General features: G+C 42.4%; 1 protein-coding gene across 1 annotated transcript in view; it reads right to left on the bottom strand.

Annotated features, from left to right (window-relative positions):
• The window catches only part of MEGF10 (multiple EGF like domains 10), a 107,285-nt gene extending 82,705 nt beyond the window's left edge, over positions 1-24,580 (bottom strand). The window contains exon 1 of the mRNA XM_050913103.1: positions 24,522-24,580. The gene's annotated coding sequence lies outside the window, so the exon portion shown is untranslated. The remainder of the gene's footprint in view (positions 1-24,521) is intronic.
• Positions 24,581-24,924: the final 344 nt, after the last annotated feature.

Raw genomic sequence — 24,924 nt, 5'->3', positions numbered from 1 at the left:
TAATAATTTCAACAAAGTGGTGATTTCCCTCACTGAAAACAGTCACTTTGATTATGCAGACTGTAAACTGTATTTCCTTTTTTCCTTTTATTCTCAACTTCAGTAACTTTCCTTTTGGATACATTTAACAAAATTTAAAATTAAAAAAAAATCATTTGCATGAACCCCCTAGTGTAAAACTTGATTGCATTCCAGATCTTTTGCTTAATTATTAAGGAAAATCAAAACAGAAAATCAGTACAACTGATTAGCATTGCTAAAGTGTTTATATTAGCAATAAAAAATGTAGATTACTCATTTAACTCTTGCTGTCTACAGTATGCACTGAGATACCCTGTTCAGAGATTCACTTTTCTTATTATATATTGCTTAAATTATCTCACCCAATAATACATCAGTATCTTCACTATCTACACATACATAGTACCTGTGGTTTAAGCACTGAAAATGCTCATGTTGGAGAACGCCTTCTCTATGCAAATTAGTGATTAGTAGATGTATGAGAGAGTATATAACTCATGCTAAAACAGAAAGCTCCTCTGACCTCCTACAGCATACTGTACAATTTGTGTTCCTGAGCTGTAAACAGGAATTTTGCTACCAGGCATCGAGCCTTCTACTGTGAGTAGCACCATTGACCTCCATGGTAAAGAACTTTAAAGAGGCAAATGGTTGTTCCCAAAATGCTCTCCAATATCCAGCAACACATTTGCATATACGGGGGGAGGGGACGATATTTTTCAAACTTCATACGGGAGTTACCAAAATACGTTTTCCAGTCATTTTGATTGTTAACCAGCATGTACGACTCTCTCAGTGCAGTTGAAGTCTCCAACTTCACAACCCGAATGACCACACAACAAATTTAACCTAGCCCATGGCATTTTGCTGCCAGGTCTTTCTTCCACTAAAGTACACGACAGAATTCGTATGTCTCAACACACTAAAATCTTATTGCCCCTTAGCATTTTTTATACTATTCAAGGCAAAAACTTTAGTTAACAAAGCTGCATCTTTACTCTCATTTAGGCAGGATCTTTAAGGCAGGTCTTGTGCAATATGAGGTCTGTTTAGCTCAGAGACTTCTCTGTCTCCCTGGACCTTAATACAGGCCCATGGTTTAAAAATGTTAACAGGAAAGCAATCCAGCTGCATGAAGCAACTGTAGACTACTCCCCTAAATTTCTGTAATCTAATTAAGGTAATTTAGCTCATTATATGTTTATTATATCAAAGCAAGATATTAATAGTCATCAATAATAGTCATATTAAAAAATTAATCTGATCATCCCAAGGCGTACTATAATTACTAACAAGCTCATTTTAAAATGGTGTAACAGGTGTCCCAGTATCCCAAAAATACACTCCCATAAATTACTCCTCTAAAACACATTTTAATGTGAGTAACTACACGAACTACATTCGTCTCGCTAGTAAGCAGATGAAAAAGCCTGTATGTGAGCCCTATAAACACAGACAGTTAACCATTACTACCCATCATCTGAGATTTGTAGGCACTTTCTTTGCTGCTACCAACTGTGTTGACAGTTTTGCACACGTTTTGCTTTGGTTTGGGTTTATTTTCCTATAGAGTTCAGGATCAAAACCAGAGAAAGAATAGATAACTAAAAAAGGCAAACAAATGTTTCTCCTCTATGTAGTGAAAACTGAGACACGATTACAAATTAATCTCTCCACCCACCCAGAGCAGAGCCACAAGCAAATCTCAGGGCACACAGCTCTCCCTCAGATTTGTCTTAACAAAAGGTAAATAAATATGAGTGGAACTGGGGGAGCAGGGGAGGGTAAAACAACGCAAAACGTAAAAGAAGTGAAGGTTGCTCAAGGCCGCGAACAAGTATTTTTTGGTCAGCAAAATCAAGTGCTGCCAGTGAATTAAGCAGGATTAGAAGTGCATGAGCAACAGAGAATAGTACGATACAGTTGCTAACATGACATAATGGACCCAAGACCAAGGGAAATGCTGATGTAGCCTTCTCATTACTGTTGCAAAAGCATTTTTACCACTGCAACATAAAAAATGCAGCAGGAATGTGCCATTTAGTTACAAGATGAACTTCAGAATAGTGAGACCTTTTCATACTCTGTCATGGTATCTCTAAGGTTTTACAACACCCTTTTCTCCCTTTCTACAGTGATATGGCACAGGTATATCGAACTGTTCTCTGGGCTGTAATCCCATGGGCTGTTCTTAATTACACTTACATTGCATTAACTTGCATGTACAGCAAATGCTCTTTTAAAAAATCTTCATTCTGTCCATCATAGTTAAACTTTCCGACTGAATTGTAAACCACACAGTCGTTACTGCAGAGTCCCTTGCTGGTGCCTCTGCCTTCACACTCTCCAGAGCATGACAAAGCCAGCATCCCATAACAGACTTAGTGACTGCTACCCGCAACTGGAAATCACGGCTCCAGATGAGATAAAGACTTTTTCTAAAGATTTTCTTTGATGAATTGTTTGGTCCTTCACTTCCTACATAGTGTTTTTCATAGCATTATACTCTCCTCAGTCCTGAGGTTCAGCTCCTCTACCAGGGGCACATTTGTTTATAAAATCATCTCTTACACTACCAATGTCAGGCAAAGCAAAATTTGAACCTGACCTAATCTTGTCAATGATGATTAGTCCCGTGTTAACTTCTGTGAAAAAAACTGATTGCTTTTATTGATCACGTTAGAGAATTAATGGGTGAAGAGCAGAAGGCGTTTTTCCTTTGGAAATCAGTAAATCAGTTTGATGCTGTGTCACATGAAACCTCACTCATAAACCAAATATGAATTCACCTGAACAGAGGCGTTATCACACTGACCCTAGACTGGCTGAAGAAGTACAATCACAGCAAATGCAAATGAAGTGACTGGTCTTTTCTCGAATCCTCAAAATATGTCACTCCGAAGGCATCATCGCCAGTTAGGGGAGCTCAGAAGAGATCGACATGCAACCCATCTGGCAAGGCTGAGACTCTGCTTGACAGAAAATGTGTGGAATCTGGACAGCTAATATGACAGTTTGCTAAATGATAACCCAATAGTGCCCTAAATTGAATGACCCTTTCACAGCCCTCATGATCAGAGATTACAAGGGCCCTTCTTGATGCAGCTTAATCAAATCTGACCCTCTTAGCTTGTGCTTCTTTACTTTTAAACCTCACTGCTCATCCAAATGTATGCTGACAGGTATTGCCTTAGCCACACACTCACTGACAACCTGACCCTGCTGGATGAATTTGCTAAATATATGACTAGCCATAAACCATACTAATGCAACCACTGAGCCCTCCCTCAAAACACAGTAATATTAAATAATGTCCTTATTTAATACCCTAGCACACAAACGTGACAGCCCCTCCAGTTTTCCTCTTCGCACGTTTATTCTTCTGCAAGCTTTTTCACTCCTGAGGTCCCTCGGGGGGTGGCAGCCGTTTACATCAATTAAGACAAGTTTAGGCCTACAAGCCAATCCAGCCGCATCCCAGGCTTCCCTTCTCAAACGCTAGCAGGTCTTGCATGAAATAGAGAGTACGCCTAAGTCACTCAGAAACAGTCATACCGCAGAGAAAGTCTCAAATTTGAGTTAGTATCTAAGAGTCAAAGTGAAACAAACTGACACATTTGAAGAGTCCAAAGGTGTTTAAGATGGACTAAGTACATGAAATGGAAAAACAATTAATTTAGACTAGTACCTGAAGAATAACCAAATCAGAGGCTGAGTGTGCTGGAACAAGTTTCCTTTATGGGGACAGATATACTGCTACTTTTCTCAAGTGCCATGTTATTAAGAAAAATAAATCATTAATGAATTGCCATTTTTCTTCAGTTAATAGATCAGATCATTTTTATTTTCTCTCTCTCTTTAATTACCAGAGGTTTCTAGGAAAATGAGGTTTATGTAATCACAATGTTTGTGTATGTGTTCTAGCCTCATGCCCAGTAACTTCCAAATCCATTGGTCATCTAAATTGGAGTTTACAGAAGTGAAGAAGTCTTGAACTGTCAAGTTCCAGAAAATCCACTGATAACCCACAAGTCTAGAGGAGACCAGGCTTTATTTGCCCCTAAGTCATGGAAATACCTGTTTTGAAAGCTATGGCGTCATGATCCTTTAAGTAATGTTATCATTTCACAGGCTGCATATCTGTACCATTCCTTCTAAATATAAATGCAATAATACATGATCTGATCTTAAATAACAGAGAGCACCTGTTAAACTGTATTTTGGAGTAGGCACCTTCTACTTAAACACGAAAACTTTCAGGTGGAAGCCTGGAGAAGTTGGGAGCTGCCACACTGCACATATTGTTTTCTAAGTGTCAAACAATCTCTTGAACTGCAATTATAAGGACAGTTCCATTTCCAGAATGAAATAAGGTAATTACAAACATTGGAGGAAACAGAAATCTTTAACTCTCAGCAAAAATCTAGCCTTATACTAGCAATGCCACCCAGTGCCACAGCACGGTCCCAGATGGCTGGCCCCTCCATAGCACTGCATGCCCCAGCATCATGCTGCAGTACAGACCCAAAAGCACATCGCTATTCCATCACCAGCATAAACTGGGTCCTCGAGGACTCCATATTGCCCTGCAAGTCACTCAGCAGTATCTTTTACAACATTTGTTCTTACTGTAAAAGATCAGATGAGAGTTTCCCTAGGATATTCTGGCCTCTTGAAAAGCAAGACGCTTTTTGGCCCACCAACTTCACTTACTGCCATGCAACACTCTCACCGTACAATGAGAGTTTCCGTAGCCGCTAAGCTGGCAAGGATGATATGTCCATTTATCAGTCCTCCCTCAAATCAGTATTAAAAGGAGAGGGAAAGAAAGTTCAGTGGAAGTCAAGTTTGCACAAGGCAAGGAGGCATGGTAAAGACAAATGCCAGCATGCCAGATCCTTTGCAGATGGACTCATTATTATTCCTCAGAGGCAGGCTGCCAAACATCACAAGCATGGGGTCACTTCACTGTAGCTGTCATTGTCCACTAAATCAGAGCACTGTTCACATTAAAAGATCTTTTTTTTTCAGGCAGATAACAAGTATAGGTCTTGAACATGCAAACCTGTGATTGTTAAGGTTACCTACAGCACATGGTACTGTGTGTTTAAAGATTATTCACATGGGAAGTCAACAGGATGAACTGTTAACAAAAATCTTTTGGCTAACTGTGCTGTCCAGTTATTTTCCACCCAAATGAAAAGTTACCAAATAAAAACAGTTAAAGCTGTCTAGAATCCAAACCAAAGTATCTGAAAAGCACACTTTCAGAAAATGAAATAGCAGCTAGAACATAAACCCTGATATACTTCTTTTACACAAGACACTTTAAGTGAACCATATAAAACTATGATGTCAGGTAAGTATACTTATTATCTATTTCTGGTCTGGGTATTAGTGGGCAGTAATTCATTGCTTTAACTTCAGGCTCTCGTACCAAAAAAAAAAGGGAAAATTCCTCAAGATGCTTAATGCTCCTTCGTCCCAAGCCAAATAATGAAATAAGAGTAAGTGATGGACAGAGAAGCTATATGTGAGATGAGGAAGGACAAACAAAATGAAATTGCCTCTAAAAAGAATTTATAATAAACCAATTTTGTAAACACAGACCACTGAAAATCTTCATAGGGTGTGTCTGTACTACTGATGGTAGCATTGCCTCAGCGTCGTATTTTTGGGTAATGGCAACGTGCAGCTTGTCACCAGGGGACAAGTCGGGACCAAGAGTAGTTCACCCTTCCACGCATAGGGAAGGGCACGCAGGAGGCTGGTTTTAGAAAGGCCACCCTCAACCACCATCTCTTTCTCTTAAGCGTGTGTAGATCTTCAGAGGTCGCCGCTTCCCAGCTGACTGCCTGTTTGCAGGGGAGCTGTTGCAGCTGTTTGTTGCCTGCACCCTCCAGACAGACATTCAAGGTCTTCCTCCTCCCCTTCCAGCCCCTCTCTGCAGCTGCGGATTGCCCTGGGGCTGGCCAGCTGCCCCCAGGGAAGCCACAGACCACGTTTTGGAAGAAAACAGTGGTGGGATGCAGAGACATGCAGGAGCCAGGGGCTGGCCGGTGACATCACGCGGCTGGGACGAGGCTACCAACGCAGGGACCAGCAGCTTTCACGGATGGCACCTATCAGCCCTGGGCATCTTTCCCAGGGTCGCTGTTGACAGTTAACAGTCAGTTAACAGTAATAAAAGCAAATAACACATATTTTAAGAGAGGCTATACAGTATAGGGTTTGATATAAAAATCATAACCACACAGACAGACTTCCTTCCCCCCTTCTTTCCCTTTTCTTTTTTTAATCAAATAATGTACTCCTTACTGGACCATCAGTCTGTGTATTAATCCCAGAGCTGTTTTAATAGTACAGGTGAAGGCTAGAAGGCTAAGAGTAAAAATGGTTGGATGCATGTGTTTAAGGAAAGTTATTTCTCAAGTCAGATGTTAGTGGCATGTATGAAAGCTCTGTTTATTACAGAATAACATGATAAGAAATCTGTATCAAATTTTTAGCAGTCCTTTAAGCAGATAGCATCACCAGACATCTGATATTTCATTTTTTTCTAATGGGAATCACAGGAAAGGATATTGTATTTATGGATGCAACTGTGAAAACTTTGTGGTTGCTGACAAGTTGCCTGGGACAATCCTGTGGTTGCCTAAATACACCAATGCCCTGGTTCCACTCCTGTGGAAATTCTCATTCATGGTTTTACCCTCCCTTGACCGTAGCTTTTGTGACCCCTCTTTTCCTATTATCTCGAATACCAGCCTTCCAGACACTGTGTCACTTCCAGTTTATTGCCAGCATATAAAGCAGTACAATCACAGGACTCAGACAATTCCTTTAGCTTCCTATGCAATTTAGGATCCATTTCAAATGTGCCCGCCTTCCTTTAAAAGTCTCCTGCTTTCTTGTTTCAGCCCTCTTCAAAGACCGCCTCTGTTTCTTTCCTCCCCCCGTTACATGCATGTTCTCTTTTTCCACATACATTTCCATCATACATTAGATTCTTCCCTTTCCCAGACACAGCCTCCATTATCACTGGCAAAATTCTTCAATCTGCAGCTCCCCACACTTGTCACAGCCTTTCACTGGACCCTTTCATTATGAAAATCAGACATATGAACACCTTCATTTGTTTATATCTTCTAGTTGCTAACAAGTTATAATAATTTGTGAACAAATTTGTTGGTAACACTGCTTCAGTACATTTATCTTTGCAAATCATCCAATGAAATGCCATTTTGCATATAACGTTTTACAGAAAAAAAAGTTGTCATTCCAGTTAGCTCCTGTTTTCATGATTTAGACTGAGCATTTCACTCCTGTAAATCCTTATCACAGTACTTTGTTACAGACTTCAATTTTCAAATGATCTGCTTTTTTAAAAAAAAAGTTAATTAACTCTGATGCCATCTCATTTTAACAGCTTCTGAACATTTCAATGCATTACTTATCAGCTTTTCTTTTCCACCTCCAGCAATCTAGTTCAAAGTATCTATGATTCATTGCACAAGCCTCCCACGCCCCCCCGCAAAGTAAATCCAAAACATTCTGGTAGAAGAATGGGGAACCCAGACGTGTTTCCCTTGACACTTCATTCATTCACTTCTTCCATCTTTTATTTTGGCATTTGCAAAGGTTAGAATGGATGTAGTACTCCTGCATTCTTTCCTCAAAGGGGAAAATGGAAGACCGTAATGCAAACCCAAAAGAGACTGGTTAATTCTAGCTTTTTAACAAAACCACAATTAAAGGGACAAATCCTATTCCCATTAAAATCAAAAGGAATTCTGCCCTGAACCGCTTTCAGTGAGACTACAATATAACCTGATAAGGCCATCCTATAGAGCAAGCAACATGTAAGACTGGTTTTCACAGTAAACTGGCTCAACAACAGTGGGATATCCTTTCAGTGCACCTTTTGGAGTTGCTACTAGCTGGAATAAATGGAAGGAGCTCTATAGACCAACATGTGCAAGACCAGACCCATTTTCCCACCTGCTCATTTCATTTCTCACCTATCTCCCTGTCATTCTCCACCACTGTTAATTTACTACTGCTGAAGGCCCTAACCAGATGCCACTAAGTGATCATACTGTGTCCATTTATACTGGTAGCAGCTGTGTATCATTGCTACTGCCCCAGAAGAACTAGGGCAAGACTTAAGTTTTATTCTAACTGTATACCTTTCATAACGCTTGTAAGCATATGCAGTTATGGAAACAATGCTTATATCTGTGAGCCTTCTCCCTGACATTTACTTACTAGCTTGTTTGATTTGCACTGCTCCTTGGTATTACAGGGTGACAATTTGGTCTCATTATGTCTGTAGATATTACAGGCCACAGATGGGATAATATGAACAACAGGTTAAGGAGCAGCTGAACATTTAAGACACCTAAACTCAACATTACATTCTTTTTAAAAAATATTACAAACTTAAAACCATGTTTGCAGTTGTATAATTTTAGTGCTTAGTCTCCCTATCTGTCAGCAGAGAAAAAAAAATATTCCTAGGGAGAAATTCAGCTTGCCAGGTGCCAATGGTGTCTGCAGGTTTTCTCTCTTTCATGTGTTTGTGTGTGAGTGTATGCGTGCATGCGCACCTGCACACTGGTGCCTATATACACATGCAGGTAAATGTACACAGACACAGACAGATTCAGTATATTCCTAGATAAACAGCTGAAGCTGTAAGACAAGATGCTGTGCTTCACTGAATAAATAATACCTCTAAGAAATAAAACTGCTACCAACACTCGTGATGGGCAGTAAAAAACCATGTTCTTTCCAACAATGACAAAGTAAACAACTTCGTATTTTATGCATAAAAACACTTTGATACTAAAAGAGTAATTCATATCAAAGTTTCCAGTTCTGACTTGTATCAGTTTCAGTTTTCTCTTACTATAATTTTTAAGACATCTCAAATCATTAAATTCTTAAATTAATTTCTTCTATTGATGAATCAGACTCTCCTTTAAAAAGAGTGCCCGGTACATCATTAAAAGAAACTAATGAAGCCAAATGCTTTAGAAGCTGTAACAATCAAAAGAAGACTTTTTTGGTTGCAATTAATATCTTTTTTCAAGATAACTTCTCTTATTAAAATATGTTAATTTACTTTGGTTACAGGTTATCTGAAACCTTCCTAAATGTCTGCTGCTAATTCCAGCTGAAGGCAGTGTAATTTGAACCCAGAAGAATCAAGACCACATTTTTATTAACTTGAGCACAAGGCCCTAAATCCCTCAAAATATTATCCTTCAGGACACATGCTGCCTTCTTTAAACCAGTACCTCCTTGCAGTATGGGTTGTAAAAGGACAGCAGTAGCACGAGCACATATCTGTCATTACAAAAATGGTCTATTCATAGCATTGTCTGACAAAGCACCTTTGGTAACAAGGCACCCTATTCAGAGATCTAATTTTTGCAGACATTTGTATGTCAAATTAAAAAAATCTCTATGATGGTGGGTTTAATGAGGTACTTTGTTATTCTCTGTAATAAAAATTAAAAGAGAGACAGAATTCTTCAGCTTAATTGCCACATCTGTTATTAGGCACTTTACTGTGATTGACTGGAGTGTATGTGTCAGAGACTGTGCCAGAAAACAGGCAAACTTTGTAAGTCAACTTACAACTTATAGCCCAACTGGCATGAGCAGCATCTCTGTTACAACTTCTGCTGCTGCTCAGTTAAAACTACAGGAACGTTGGCCTTGGTTCAGTCATTCATTAAAAATAAAAACAAGTATTGCGAATTGTGCATGGGTTTTTTTTAAAGGGAAATTAAAAGTATTCACCACTTTCAGAAGGAAATGCACTGGTCATCTGAATGTGTGAATGTGTCATCTCTCACTAACAGATGAGAGACATAAGCAATCCAGAGTTTGGAAATTGCACAGGACAAAATTTCATGTTCAGTAGTACATCTGCTACTTTATTTTGCTAGAAGACGAGCAACCAGTTGAGAGGACAGTGAAAAACAGTGCAGCATTTGCAGAGGGACTGGACAATCACAGTGAGGGAGCTTCTGGGAAGAGCGAAAATTAAATGGACTCTCTCCTCTGATCTGCGTGGAAATTTGGGATGAAACCTGAACTCACTCAGGAAACTGCTTGTTCTCTCTGAAATCCAGAGCAGCCCAACAGCTCAACGCTGCCAGCATTTGCCAGGTCATGTCGCTGGCCACAGCACGGACACTCCAGGCAGCTTAGCAGGGCACTTCATGCAGAGATAGCCAACCCAACTGCAGCTCCCTGGCAGCAGACAGTGCAAAGGAGTAGGGGAAAGCAAAGCCCATGTAAGAGGAAGACATCACAGCAGCCACCCCGAGGGATCGCGTGATGCTGGGAGGAAGCGCATCCCTCCTCTTGCTCATGGCCGTATGCTGGGTGGTGCTGACAACTGACTTTTGATGCCTGAAGACTCAGATTCACCATCATGACGCCTGGTGAAAACTCCATGCTTGGGCTGGCCAATAACTGCTATTACACTGTTTTTCCTACCAGCTGATCTTCTTTTGGCTCTAAAAACCAAGCTCTTAGCATCTATGAGTCCTGACATAGCAAAACAACTCTGAGCTTACATGCACTTTCTCCCTCGACTAACTGCTTCTTTCCAATTTCACACAGGCTTTCTACTAAGAGCACAGAAATGTATGTTGCTATTGTCAGCAAGGAAGACAGACAGGCCAGCTGCCATATTGCTTAGAATTACTTCTTTTCATCCATTTCATCCAGTAAGGAGCAAGGAATTATTTGACCTTCCTTACTGATTTTCTGCGCTGCTCTAAAAAGCGCAAAGAAAGGTAGGAATGTGTAGAAGAGCAACGAAAACTGTACCGACATCCATTGCATCCGCTCCTGAAAGGCAGGATGCCCTTGTGCTGAAAGCTAAAGCAAAGCTGTCTACCATGGGCTGGGGCAAGCCATGGGCACTTCGTCTGACCCAACCTATCAGCTGCCCAGTGAACTAATCCATTAATAAATCTTTCCTCTCTCTGGAGGGCAGATTGGGACACTCTTAATTCCCTCCCTCCATGAGAGCAAGTGACCGTTTTTTGGAAAGAGTCTCCCCCGATGGATGAGATGAGCCAGGGCAGATGCTCTCTGTCACCATGTGAAGGTCTTTGTTGTGCTCTCAGGAGTCCAAGGCTGCTCCACGCTGCAAGGGGTTCCAGCAAGTTTCCCTGTGGCTCTCTGTCTCTGGGGTCTCGTTCCTCTCATGTGCCTTTTACAAATACCTGATCTCCCTCAACCTCTTTAGTTTAGCAAAAGATAGGATTCACTTACTTAAGCACACTTATTTTTAGGTATAAGTTATGTAATAATCTCACATACAGTATTTTTATCAACGTAACTCCGTATAAGATCTACAACACTTTTTCTAACACTGTAAGGCTTTTTGTTCTTAAGGCTACTCTTAATAACCACACTATATATGGAAAGTATTTAGACTCCTGTCTAAATGTTTTATCTCATTTCATAAAACAAATCAACAGCAGAGCTGAAAACAGAATTTAGGTCTGCTGGTCTCCATTTTCAGCCTACCCTTAGGACCCATGACTCCAGTTCGATATTTTGCCACAGCAGCAATAATATGCACATCGTGCTTACAGTGCTTACCGTGGGTGTAGCATCAGAACCATGAAATACAGACTTTTGGGTCTGAGACATTTACAAAGGAATCACCACACACAATACTACGACTGAGAGAATTTTTAACAGATTTGGGTCACCTCTGAAGAGGCCAATAATGCCCTCTTCTCTGTCTGCTTTTTCATTTCTTTATTTTTCCCATTGGTATTCTTGTTGTAAACTGCAATGAAGAAAAACACACATATATGCCTAAGAAAAAACCTTGATGTACCAAAACTTTGGTATTCCCCTGGAGATAGGCAATATAACAGAAAGCAGGGTAATTTTTGGAAGTGTAGTGAGAGACTCCCACAGGAGAAGAGGAGGAATCTTAAAGTACATCCTAGGATGCAGCCTCCAGAGATGTTTCTGAATGCCACTAGACATTTTTGGAGTGACTGCAAAGGATTTCTACTTCATTCCAAAAACTTCCTACTGAAGGCCAAGAGGTGGCAACCTCAGATTTTTTTTACATCTCTCATTGCTAGATGAGAAAGAGCATTTCCTCCCTGCATCCCAGCACTACTGTAGGAAACCAAACCAAACCAAACAAAAACCTATTTTCTGAGGTTGATCCACTGTCAAAATAAAAATCAACCTGTAAAAGGGTGTGGTACACACAGAAAGGTTGACAGTCTGCAAAGACACAAAAAAATTCTTCTGTATTTTAGTGGTGCAGACCGGAACCCCAAATCACCGCATTGTTTGAGGTTCACTTACCATGAACGCATATCCTGGCTGTCATTATTCATACATAATGCAAATTGGCAGGAACTAGTGCTCAGCAAGAAAGAATGGAGCATATCTTAAAAGTTCATTAAAGTTGCAGAGGAACCATGTTGTTCTCCCAGCTCTCTGAAATGGGTTATGGAGATGGAAAAATCTACTGACAGCAGCGGGGATACTTAAAGCAAGGAAGCATCTCTCTTGCTGTGTTTTTGTTTTGTTTTTCAACAACTACGCACCCAATTTTCTTATTCAATAATTAAAAATGTACTCTTTTGTGGGCTCAGAGTTTAAACAACTTCCCTGGAACTAGTGAAACTCACCTCTATTCAGTACCACCTTCTGTCTTAAAGTGATGAAGCCCTGTGGCATACCTGCATAGCAGTATTTGCAACGTGTAGTGCCTTTAATGCAAAACAACCCTAGAGCATAAAGAGCACTAATGTTGCCATGCATTCTCAGCAGAGTCCATTACAGAGCTGGCAATTCAGCTTTTCTTCTAAAAGAAAATTTAATAATCTATTAAAAGAGGCCAGTTGTTCTGGCTTTGGTGGAGGCAGCTTTGGGATATCTGGATGACACAGACGTGTGTGAGTGTGTGTTCACAGATCCTACAATGCACTACCCAGGCGATGCACTAGGGATCCGTGTTCATGCACCTCACCTCAGTTACTCTGAAAGTCCACTGATTTCACTTGAGTTATTCCCGGTTTACTCAATGCAAGTAAGAAAATCAGGCCCTCAGCCTCTGTTCTCTTATGCCTTTTATTTTAAAAGAAGTTAAACTAGCTAAAATTAATTTATGAAAAAATAAAGCATATTCTTTGCACACAGCTAAAATCTTTATGAAATCTACCCCTCATTTAAAATACGCATTTCAATCTCACTGGCAGGTACCCTTCAGAAACAGTTGTTATTTACAATATCAGTCTGGGGAGGGGAAAAAAAAAAAAGAAAAAAAAAAGATTAAAAGATCAAGTTACTCTTCACTTCCAAACAAGCTCAGCCACAGCTGTACATCAGCTTCCGAGCAACTGCTCCACAAACACACAACAGGGCTTCTGTCTTCCCACAGGGTTTGCTCGGGTCACCCGCATGTGGTGTGGATTAAAGCGGCACTAAAGCTCCATTACAGAGCAGGCGGAGCCGCGAGTTAAACGCACAAGCTGGCAGTGCCACTGGTAAATGCTCTGCCCCGAGGGGTCTCCCCCAGCGGCGGGAGGAGCCCACGCACAGCTCTCCCGGCGGAAGAAAGGACCCCAATGACTTTTCTGCTTTTATGTTTTCACCGTCTAAGCAGAAGGAAATCGGAGGGAAGGAGACGAGTGTGTTAAGCAGGGGTTTTGTAGGCAAAAAGAGGATAGTGAAGAGGCAGCCTATGATTTCAGTGGTGATGGAGCAATGGAGTCAGGCTGCCTATTGCAAATAGTGGAATTTTCTTTAGAAACACCATGGCGCAGTCCCCATGTCAAACACCTGAGTACTCAGCACAGAGGCTCCCTGTACGGGGACGCCTCCTCAACCCACTGGAAAGGCAGAGCTCGTCCCGGAGCGCCCAAGTCCACACGAAGCCCATACCCTGGCCAAGGTTTAAGACCTCAGCCCCCTGCATGGGAAGGGAAGGAGACAGTTTTACTATGGCTGTTACACTTGGTAGACCACCAGCCTTCCTGCACCTCAGCAGGCAAGCGAAACAGCCAGCAGGGCTGGGGAGGTGGGTTTTTTGCTCCTGGACTTACAGTTCCTCTCTTCATAAACATGACATTGAGAAACTGCGGCATGTTATGTATTTTTTCTTTCCTACAGGTCATGCCAGGAAGACAATAAGAGTGCAAAGCAGCGGCAGCAGCCGTCCGGCCACAGGTGTCCAGATCTTCATCATGGCAGGAAAAAAGTCAATGTCTTAATTGGTCTCATGCATAAAAAGCAATCATGTGGTTAATCAGAATCCACTTAAATAAATAAATAAAATAAAAATAATAATAATAGTGCACTGCAGCCAGTGAAACACTCCTCAGCTGCAGTATATCAGAAACTCCCACCAAAGGGCAAAGCAACACCACCCTGCGGGAATAATGGCACCAGGCGTTTTATTCTGCCTCCCTTCCGTGCTCTCCAACCACCATACAGCCAATGCAGACAGGTATTAATTACTTCTTAAGTGCTTCACCTTTGCTGCTTCGAGGAATGCGGCCTTTGTCTGGGAGAAGGGACTGGGAAGTAGCAGCAGGGCACGTGCATGGAAGAACCGCCCAGGGTTTGTGGATATTCACCTGCTCACTCACAAAGCACGTGAGAACTCACAGAGCACGTGAGTAACAGCTCTGGAAGCAGCATCACAAAATGAGGGTCAAATAGGACAATGGTACAAATGGGCAAGTGGGACTCCCATTTAGGAGTTCACAAAAAATCTGTTTAGACTTAAGTGTCTGTTTATTCCTATTACAATTATCTATATTTTCTATGAAAGTAAACACCACTCTAGAGAGGATATAAACTAAGACTTGTTGAACACAACTGGTAAATCTCATTCCCACCTTTCCACAAAATCTTCTTGAGGTGTTCAGATTCCTGAAAGTCTCCTAGTTGCATCATAAAAAACAAAATTTCACAAGTTTTAAAGCTCCCATTTTTTGATGTCACTGAATACAGTAATTTGGATACTTCCAGTGCATCAGAAAATACCAAGAGAATGGGAGGACCTGACAACATCGAACAGGACCATGACAGCTTACGTCATGAGAGATAGTAACACCTATACCAAACCGTATATAGCAGGCAAGAATCATACAGCACCATCTCTGCATTAAGCCCTGCCCATAATTTTTAAGATACATACTCAAATATCCTTGTCTTTTATGGTCCCAAAACCAAACATGGTACAGGCAGATGCCATTTGAACAGTAAAGCACACCTGGGACATGAGTTCATTTGTACAAATCCAAACATTAGTATTTGGAAGTAACAATTTCCTTTCGCTGAGTAAAAGGGCCACCTGAGAGACGGGATTTCAGATTTGGAGAGGCTGTTTGCTTTGCTGTCTTCAGGAGATGGACAACGTGCTGTTTCACATGACATGCACTTCTAGGACATTCATAGTGACATTATAATTGAAGAGATTCTTATGCACAAAAAAGTAATTATATGGATAATTAAAATCCACTGCTGTCATAAGGCCGTGCAGTGGCCTACAAACATCCTTTAATGGCAGGACATACAGAGATCACAAGCATCATTTCCATAGTGCTTGCAAGAGAAAAGGAAATCCTAACTTCTATGCAGTCTGGCACCCTTCTAACAGAGTTTAAAAAAATTAAGTACCGATCCTTTTCTTGGGGATTGTTTGAAAAAAAAGCCCAGCTTTACCCTCAGCAAGCATTTATTCACCTGACTTACTCAAACAAATGACTGAATTTCTTAGACCAACAGCTCAGTCTCCCTCTGACACCAGCTGGGCTGTATCCTCAGTATTTCTTTTATTAAAAAGATTTACTAAAACATGTAAGGTAAACACTGGAGGAAGAAGCTGGTCAGGAGTCTAACTATACCAACCTTGCTCCCCAAACCAAACACCTCCTGTTTTTTTCCCAGGAGCAGTGAGACTCTTCCAGCGCACTAAGGTTAAAGAAAGAAGCAACAACCACCAAAAAACCATGCAAGTGTCAGGCCAAAATTGGCTGGGATTTTTACTGACATGTAAAATTCAGACAAAATCATTAAGCTCTCTAGTTTTGATCCTCAACCACAAGCAACTTGGCATAAAAAGGAATTTGTGAGCAAAAGTGCCAAGTTCATACAGAGCCTGCAACAACTCCCGAGAGTCATGTTTTTGGAGTGTGGGGGGTGAGCGTGGGGAAGGGCTGGCTGCCGGGGCCAGCCCTCAGCACATGCTGGCTGGAGCAGGACTGAGCTTGGCCCTTCGTTGGTGCAGGCAGGAGTAACAAAATCATCAGCTCTTCAAGCACTTCTATTGTGTATTTAAATAGAGCTACTGACGTACCATGCTTCTTGACTTATCATTTGTACCCCAAACACTAAATACTACCTGACCCTCTTCAGATTAATTCTTGATGACACAAAACTCTTTTAATATAGGCCTAAGTAATTTTGGTGATCATCTCTCCCAAAAGTATAGACAAAAAACCCTCCAAAGAGAAGCCTAATGATGGAGAACTGAATAAATAAAAAGATTAATTATTTAATACTACTCTGTCACCAGTTGCAGAAAATGCTTTGTGTTCCTCTTTGCACTTCAAAAGCTTCTCTAAACTAAAATATTCACCGTGAAAGTGTAAACAAAGAAGGAAAAATTTGTCAGTACAAACAAAACACAACTGCAGCACATGAAATAATTTTATATTTTCAGAAAGTGTAACAGTCAGAGCAAAATGAAAAAACATATTTGAACCTTACATGAAATTAAAGAAATTGAACTCATGGTGCTTTGGTTTTATACCAGTACCAATATACCAACAAACAGGCAAAAACTGCTCTGTAAATGATATGTTTCCCTTACGCTAAGTGTTTAGGAGCAAATACCATTCAAAGGCAAACACTAGTTTAATAAGGTCCTCAATCAGAATAAGAAAAAAGAGAGGGAGGGGAAAAGGGGGGGGGAGAGGGAGGGGGGAAAGAGGAAGGGGGAAAAGAGGGGGAGGGGGAAAAGAGGGGGAGGTGGGAAAGAGGGGGGAAGAGGGGGCGGAAAGGGGAAAAAGGGGAAAAAAGGGAAAAAAGGAAAAAAGGGAAAAAAGGGAAAAAAGAAAAAAGGGAAAAAAGGAAAAAAGGGAAGAAAAAGGAAAAAAAGGAAAAAAGAAAAAAAGAAAAAAAAGAAAAAAATGGGAAAAAAAGGAAAAAAAAAGTAACGTACAGCAGTAGCTAGGGAATGAGGCCAAAGTGCCTTTGCCAGGTGTGATCACTAGTGACTCCAGTCATCATCGGGTGCCACCTCCTGTGTGCTGGAGAAGACAATCCAGCCCTCAGGGCTGCAAAGACGAAACAGTTGTTTTTAAACAAATACATTTCTAATTGAAGAGCTTTCCACTCCAGCTGCCATATCCTATTTTTTAAGTAGATTTACAATGGCTGACGCAAGTATGCTGCCTTTGGGGCCAAGACTGCTGCAGCTCAGAAGTTGTCAGGGACATTTCTTCATGTATCAAATGCTCTGATTCTTGCCGGTGGTCTTGAACTCTTTGAAGACGGTTTATAATTCACCAAACAAATGCTTCCCACAAACATACATAAGCATTATTTGTGCCTAAGTTCCAGTGATCATAACGTGTGTGTTGACAGACTAGTGTGGTCCAAAATTTTGTAAACACTTTAGAGGAAACTAAAACTCAGTTGTAGATGCTCAAAAGTATGCTGTAGGAAGCAATCCTGTAGCACAGAGCAAAGGAACTGGAAGATCTACTTGGTCTGTTGACATACTCTGTCTTATTCCCACTATGTCTGTCCTCAGTGCTACATTACATGTTTTTTGCTGATTCCTGACAGCAACTTCCAAAGAAACCTAAACAAATCAATTACGTCATTTTGTACTGACAACTTAACTGGACCTTGGCACACACACACATGCATGTGCGCACACACACACACACATCTTTTTCTTCTTTTTTAACATGCAAGTGCTTCCAGTGTATTCATGTTCTCGGGGCGACCAAGCTTAGTCTGACTATTGGCTTTGGGAGGATCTGATGCCAGCCAGCCGTGCATAATGGCCTCTTTGTCTGGCTGTCACATGAACAGCGTTGTGTTACAATCATTGTCACTCCGGGCTTAAACTGCAAGGCATGCTTTCACACAAAACATTCACTTTGGGGGCTCTTTTTGGCAGAGCCCTATGATCGAAACTCTTTCGCTCATCTTTAGTTAATCAGTTCAGCAATGCCAAAACTTTAAAAGTCAGGATTCAAAAGCTGTCACCCAAATCAACTGATTCTGAAATTCCTCTGTGGGTCACATGAAGAAAGGGGCAAGTAACATAAAATAGCCATCATCTAAATCACTATGCGTGAATCAACACCAAATTCAAATGTTGAGCAACATGGTTAATAAAAAATAGACTGCCATAGTACAAAAGGTCTGAATGAAGCCAACAATAGTGAAAACATAGACATAAGTTCGAAGTAGTTCACCTTTGCAGTATGTGAGGTCAGAAGGATACCAGCATGGTAGTGGGATCCCCCTAAAACCCAGTTTAGGAGAAGACAAGCACAGCATCGCAGCTGCAAATTCCTCCCCTTTTTTCTACCAGCTAACAACCTCGCTGTTCCTGCCTGTGTCTACAATGCAAGGCAGATGCACCCCGTAGCCCTGATCTTTAGATATGAATTACGACGGTCAAAACTGCATGTGAAAACAAGACTGCAGCATACAGCTTCCTCCAGCACATGCTGGCTCCCCATGGGAAACCTCAACACAGGGGCAGAGCCAGAGCTGGGGAGCTCTCAGGCAGCTCCCACACCCTGGGCTGGCACCACTGCAGAGCTGCGGCACGACTGCAGAGTACAGGCAGTGCGCGGCACTGCCAGATCTACTGCGAACCATGGATGAGGATCTCATCATGACTTTTCCTAAGCCCTTTGATAGCAGAGTATTTTGTTCCAAATAACAGTTGGGGACAGGAAAAATCCCAAGTCAAAGTTATCTCCACCTTGACTGTTCTCCTGTACTTCAGAAAACTGTCTGCAAGATAAAATCAAAATGTTTCCACAAGACAAAGCTGAGTAACTTACCAGGTGACAACGCTATTACTTGCTGTGTAAATCCTTTAAATCCACCAAGTACCCAAAACAAGTCCTGAAAAGTAGATAAACAAGATTTCTGTATAGGAGAAACTTCAAAAGATGCTGTGATCACGCTGAACTCATTGAGACCCTGCACGGATGTCTCTGTTTTCATTAATGAAAAATATTCTCACAGGGCTAAGACCAAAATATGTTAAGAACGACATCCTCCTGCCCTTACTGTCTCTCCGAATCATTTTGTGCTGCACGTATTTGTCTCATACAGTTACTTATGGAATATTACACTACTCACTTTGAAGACGGCTTACAGGATCTACCCCTGAAGGAGATAAGCGCGATGCGGCAAGAACTCACAGTATAAAGCTTGTGATGTACAGAAAACTTTACAAAGCAGTGGCTTCTTTCCAAAAGAAATGGGGGTGTGCATGGAACAACAAACTACCAGCTTGCTTACTGTTTTCTGTCCAGTTCATTTTTCTTTCCTTCGCAGTCCATCAAAGTAACGTCTCTTCTGCTAAACTCTCGTTGGGTATTCCACCCTGCTACTGCTCATAGACGTGTCAGTCGCCCTATTTCGCTCTCTTGAGCGACAATAAGAGATTATCACTCTTTTGAGAATTTTTCTTTCTGAGCAGCCTTGACCAGCCCTCCTTCTCTACATCTTCTGCCACTGTTTCAAGCACACCCTCCCAGAGCAGCACTGCCCATGAGAGACACCAGTGGGCTGAGTTAGGGCCCCCCAGTCTCACGCCCAGAGAACTTCACCCACATCACAAAACCCTGCTGGTCTTCTCTTGTCCAGCCTGACAAATCCACCTTCTCCATCGCCCTAAGGTCATGACTTCTCCAAGCCTCCCCTTGCCTTTCACGGTCTCTTCCCATGCCCACCACTTCTTGTACTTAACAAGATGTTGACCCCTTCTTTGGCAGGGCCATGGTATCAGCCCTCATTGGTAATATACTGGTGTTTCAGAGAAGTAGTTCTACACTGTCTCCTATTTGAAGACTCTCACCTGAAAAAAACTATCATTAATCCCTTTAAACATTTTCATTTCCATGATTTTTGATGAGTAATAATATGACTGTGGCTTGACAGCTGTTTTCATTGTCCTTTCTTATTTCCTATTGTCTTTTTCTTAAATTTTAGATTATAAAAGGCAAGATTGTTTTTCTATTGTTTTTGTGCTGTTGTACAGCTCCTGTGACTGGAGCGGTGGGACACTAGAGCCGTACAGCCTACAGCTGTTAGTACTAGTGTTTCTATTTTAAACATGACACATTAATATGAAGTCTTCATATTCAAGTTTCTTTGAAAGAGTTAACTTGCATCTCTGTGTGTTCAACAAAAATAATTTGGTAGGCTTAGAAGACTGTTCTTTTACAGCAGCAGAAAAAAGATTAAATTTCTTTCCTGACATCACACAGCAAGTCAGTGTTAAAATTACTTTCTGCTTCCCAATCTATATTCTTTCATTGTCTTGCACATCAAAAGGGCTCAGAATTAGTACCTCATTGCTGACTATGGGCTAATTTCTCTGACACTCAGATACAAAACACAGATAAAACATGAAGAGCTGGCTGTCTACATTTTAATATAAACCTAATGTGTACATCCAAAGGCATGAGCCACAAATCCTTACACAAGCAAAACATCAATTAAAGACCAGACAGTTTGAATGGGTTAATTAACAAGAATGCTGACACAATCAATACAGCTATTCTAGTAAAGCAAATCCCTCCCCAGAATACTCCTCCTATTTTTCTGACAGATGGTTTTAGATAATACATACTCTTTTCATAAGAAAAACATTTGGAATATCAAGACACAGATTCTTCTCATAGATGAAAAAATAATGCAGTTATATCTAAGTTCATGATACGCTGATTCTAGCATATGTTTCATATCTTCAAAGGGGAATAGGAGTACCAATTACTGGCAAACTCATCTCTTAATATTAAAAATCAGGGTCAAATTCCATTGCTGACAGTGAGTTGGTAACATAACTACTATACAGTGAAATCTGGTGCCACTGGCATCATTCATCAAGGAAGACACTGCTTAATGGGAATAAGGATGTAAGAACTTTGACTGTAATTCCACTACACCATTCCACTCTACATCTAAAGAAAGGCTTATAGTGGATTTTTACTGCTCTACACTGTGTTCCAGTTAAAAAACTGATATACTGGATCACATCCGTGTTACAGTATTCTCTATGGAAGAATCAACATGTCTTTGTTTTGACTAAAATTGTAGCACATATGAAAAGAATCTGTTTATTTTTTCCCTTCCTCAAAAGCCACTTCCTTCCCCTAATGAGAAATGAAAATGCCTAGGCAAGAAAAAGGTATGTAGAGACACGGTGCAAAACTCCTGCCAAGTAATCTGAATAAAAATTCAAGGGATCCTTACCAGCTGCAGTCAAAAGCCCACTCCAAACTCTGTTAGATGTTAATCAAACTTAAGTATGTTAATGCACAGTTCCCGTGTTCTTTGCATAGATGAGTTAACTGCTTTTGTTAAATTGCATTTGCTTCCCTAGGTGTATGCCCCCATACAGCAGAATACATTCTTTTGTGGAAAACGTGGTCATGAGAGTCACCAAAGGACTGTTCACTTGGTCAGACTCTTCTGTTCACCTGCAGGGTGACCCTGGACAGGTCTTCCTGGTGCCCACCCTGTGAGGACACAACCCCACACCACCAGTCACATTTAAAGTGTTGGCATTAGCTATGCACATTTCAGCTACAGCAGCTAAATGGTAAAATTTATGGTATACAAAGGGCTAAAGCATCATGCTATTGAGGCAAAGGCAGTACAGTTGCTGTCTACTGGGGCTGTCTGTGGGGAGTCGAAACTGGCGTGCACAGCCCTGCCCCCAGAGAACAGTGCAGACTCTGGACCATTTCACCGCCTGATACTCGAAACAGGGGAACTCTGATAAGTGATTTCCAGGGAAATTAAATAGATACAACTAGCTTACTTCACACAGGTCACTGAGCAGCCAGCAGTTGAGAATTTTTTTGCAAGATATGGATTGTAATCAGTGAGCGAGACACAGAAAATTCATTGCCAATCGTGTGAACTGCTCATCTTCTAGCAGAGACTTGCAACACTCCACACCTACAACTGCATCATCTTAAGAAGCCAAACGCAAAGCCATGCCATCTCCACAGCATATTAACAATCAATACTAACATGATGCAACTGATCCACCTCTTGTGGGAGTGATATGCATTCAAATTTGATTGTATGACAAGGCCACACGGTGGTTACAGTTGTCTGTGTAAGAAAAAATCAATAAATTTTACTAGAAAAGGTCCCATGTTTTGATGCCGTGCAGGTGCATGATTTATATGAGCAAACAAGTAGAAACTTGGGCCTAAATTACGTTGTTTGTCCAGCTTATTAAAAATCTGGAGCACACCTGCCCAGCTGGCCATTCTGACTTGAGACGAAAATAAAAATAGGCTTCCTAATACCATTTCATTTGCACAGCCATTGAGTAGCAACCGATACAGATAATTTGGCCACCCAGGCTGTTATTTTCCTAAATTCTGTCTCCAGCTCAGACAGTTGCACGCCCCCCTGCACTTCAAGAAGAACACACATACCTAATTACATATGCTTTCCTCCCGGTACTGTGTTATTGGGCAAAAGTGCCATTTAGGGGTGCTGACAAAGAAACTGAAGCCTGAAGGCAGCTTTCAGGTTCAGTCTCACATCAGACATGCTGCTCAGTCAAAGCATCTAAGACTTTTCAGCATAAGTCTGTAGCTTATCTGCTGGGAAACAAATGTCACTCTCCAGACTTGGCTTTTTTTTTTGTTCTTCCAAGTTGCTGGATAAAAACATTTTTCCTAAATAGAGTCATTATGTTAATCTGCTTTCCAAACTGCTGCTGCCAAAGCTCAGCTACAAACCTGAGAAAGTATGCCATGAAACATCTTCAGTACTGACTGGTATGTTCCAAACTGAGGTTTTAAACTCCCTCTATAATCAAAAGTTGGTCCTTGAGAAAAACTTCAGAGCTGTACACAATTCCGGGAAATACATGTCTGCTTTGACTACATTTAAGTACTCAATAACTGGCAGCAACATTTAAGTAACTCGTCAGATTACCAAAAAGCCCTGCATTCCCAGGTCATTCTAGGAAAAGCAGCTGCTTATTTTTCCTAATTGATTTGTGCCTACATTTCCAGATCGAGCCTACTCCTTGGCTGAAACACAAAATAGGAAATATTTACACTACTATGACTGTCGCCAAAAGAAAATCTGTACAGGATACCACACAACTGAGAATTTCTCTAGGCAGCTTCTGCTGAAAGACATACGCTGGAACAAAATCAAGTTATTAAACAGATGTGCATTTTCACGTGCAGGTCATGCTTATTTACATATATACACAAACACCCCTCTAGCTCAGTATGTACCCTCGTTTCAGCCTCTGTTTAGGACTGCCAAAAGCTTTCCGTGAAAACGAACGGTAACCTTTAAAAAAAGATCTTCCGCGCAAATCCTCCGCTCTGCGGAGAGCCTGAACTGACTCGTCCCGGCTCCGGACCGCTAGCGCGGGAGACGGAGGCGATGCGAGCTGGGGAGAGCGAGATGAACCTGCCCGGAGCCCCAGAGCCGCCCCACCAGTCCCGTCACCCACCAGCGACAACGCGGAGAGAAACACGCGCGGGCGCCTGGCTGCTCTTGCAAAGGCGGCGGTACCGACGAGCGGGGCCGGCATCCCACCCCCTACCCCCAGGGCACCTTTGCCGAGGGCGACCCCCGCTCCGCTCCACTCCGGAGGCGATGCCTCCTCGCCCCCCTCCCTACCCGGGGCGCCGCCCGACCCGGGATGCCGCCGCGCTGCTCCGCCGCACCCGCGCCCGGCACCGCAGCTTCCCGGGCTCCCCGTGCGGGGCGGGGCGGGACGGGACGGGACGGGACCGGACGGGTCCCTGCCTACCTGTCCCGCGGGCGCCCTCCCCGTCCGACCGGGCGCCGGGAGCCGCCGGGTGCCGCCGCCGGGTGCCGCGCCGCCGCTGCACCGAGCGAGAAGCCGTGTGTGCGGCGGGGCCGGCGGGGCGCAGCCCCTCCTCCGCCCGGCCCGGCCCGCCCCCGCCCTTCGCCGCAGCCCCCGGCGTCCGAGCAGCGGCGTGTCGCCACGATAGACGGAGAGCCCGCTCGACAGACAGGCACTTAACCACTTACACGCTTTTCGGGGTGGTGTCGCCCGTGGGGCGCTCCCCGGTGTGGATCCTGCCTTCCCCCCCCCCCCCCCGCCCCAAAATAGCCTCTCTCCAGACACTTGCAGGCAAAGTTGAAAGCTACACAGGGCCCTCAGAGGTCATTTTGTTCAAGCCCGGCGAAGGACGGGTACCTACCTAGCAGGTGACTGAGGAACAAAATCGCCAAAGCTCTTTAGGTCCCACGCGCCGGAGCTGGTCCTCGGCTCTGTCAGGAGACCCAGATCCGCAGAAAAACAAACGTCATGTGCTCCCCGCCGGTACTGCTTCAGAAAGGAAGGACATCATTACTTTTCCACTTCTATGCATTTTTTGCATATTTAAGTGGAGATACTTGTTATTCCCCAAATATTTCAGGTAAATCAGACCTGTGAGCCTGTTTCCCGACTAAAGTTGCAGCACGGAGCACGGGAAACGAAAATGTTTTGTGAAACTAAGCAACCACTACTTGTGTCTTTATACAAAAGACAGCCCAAAAGAGGCTGACAAATGTCGTCCCACCCCCCCACCCCCCACCCCTTTTAACACAGCCTTTGCACGA

This window comes from Gymnogyps californianus, chromosome Z (genome assembly GCF_018139145.2).
Source record: "Gymnogyps californianus isolate 813 chromosome Z, ASM1813914v2, whole genome shotgun sequence".
In the NCBI taxonomy this organism is placed as follows: Eukaryota; Metazoa; Chordata; class Aves; order Accipitriformes; family Cathartidae; genus Gymnogyps; species Gymnogyps californianus.
The sequence above is the reverse complement of the archived record's forward strand: the minus strand, read 5'-3'. Positions and strand labels throughout refer to the sequence as shown.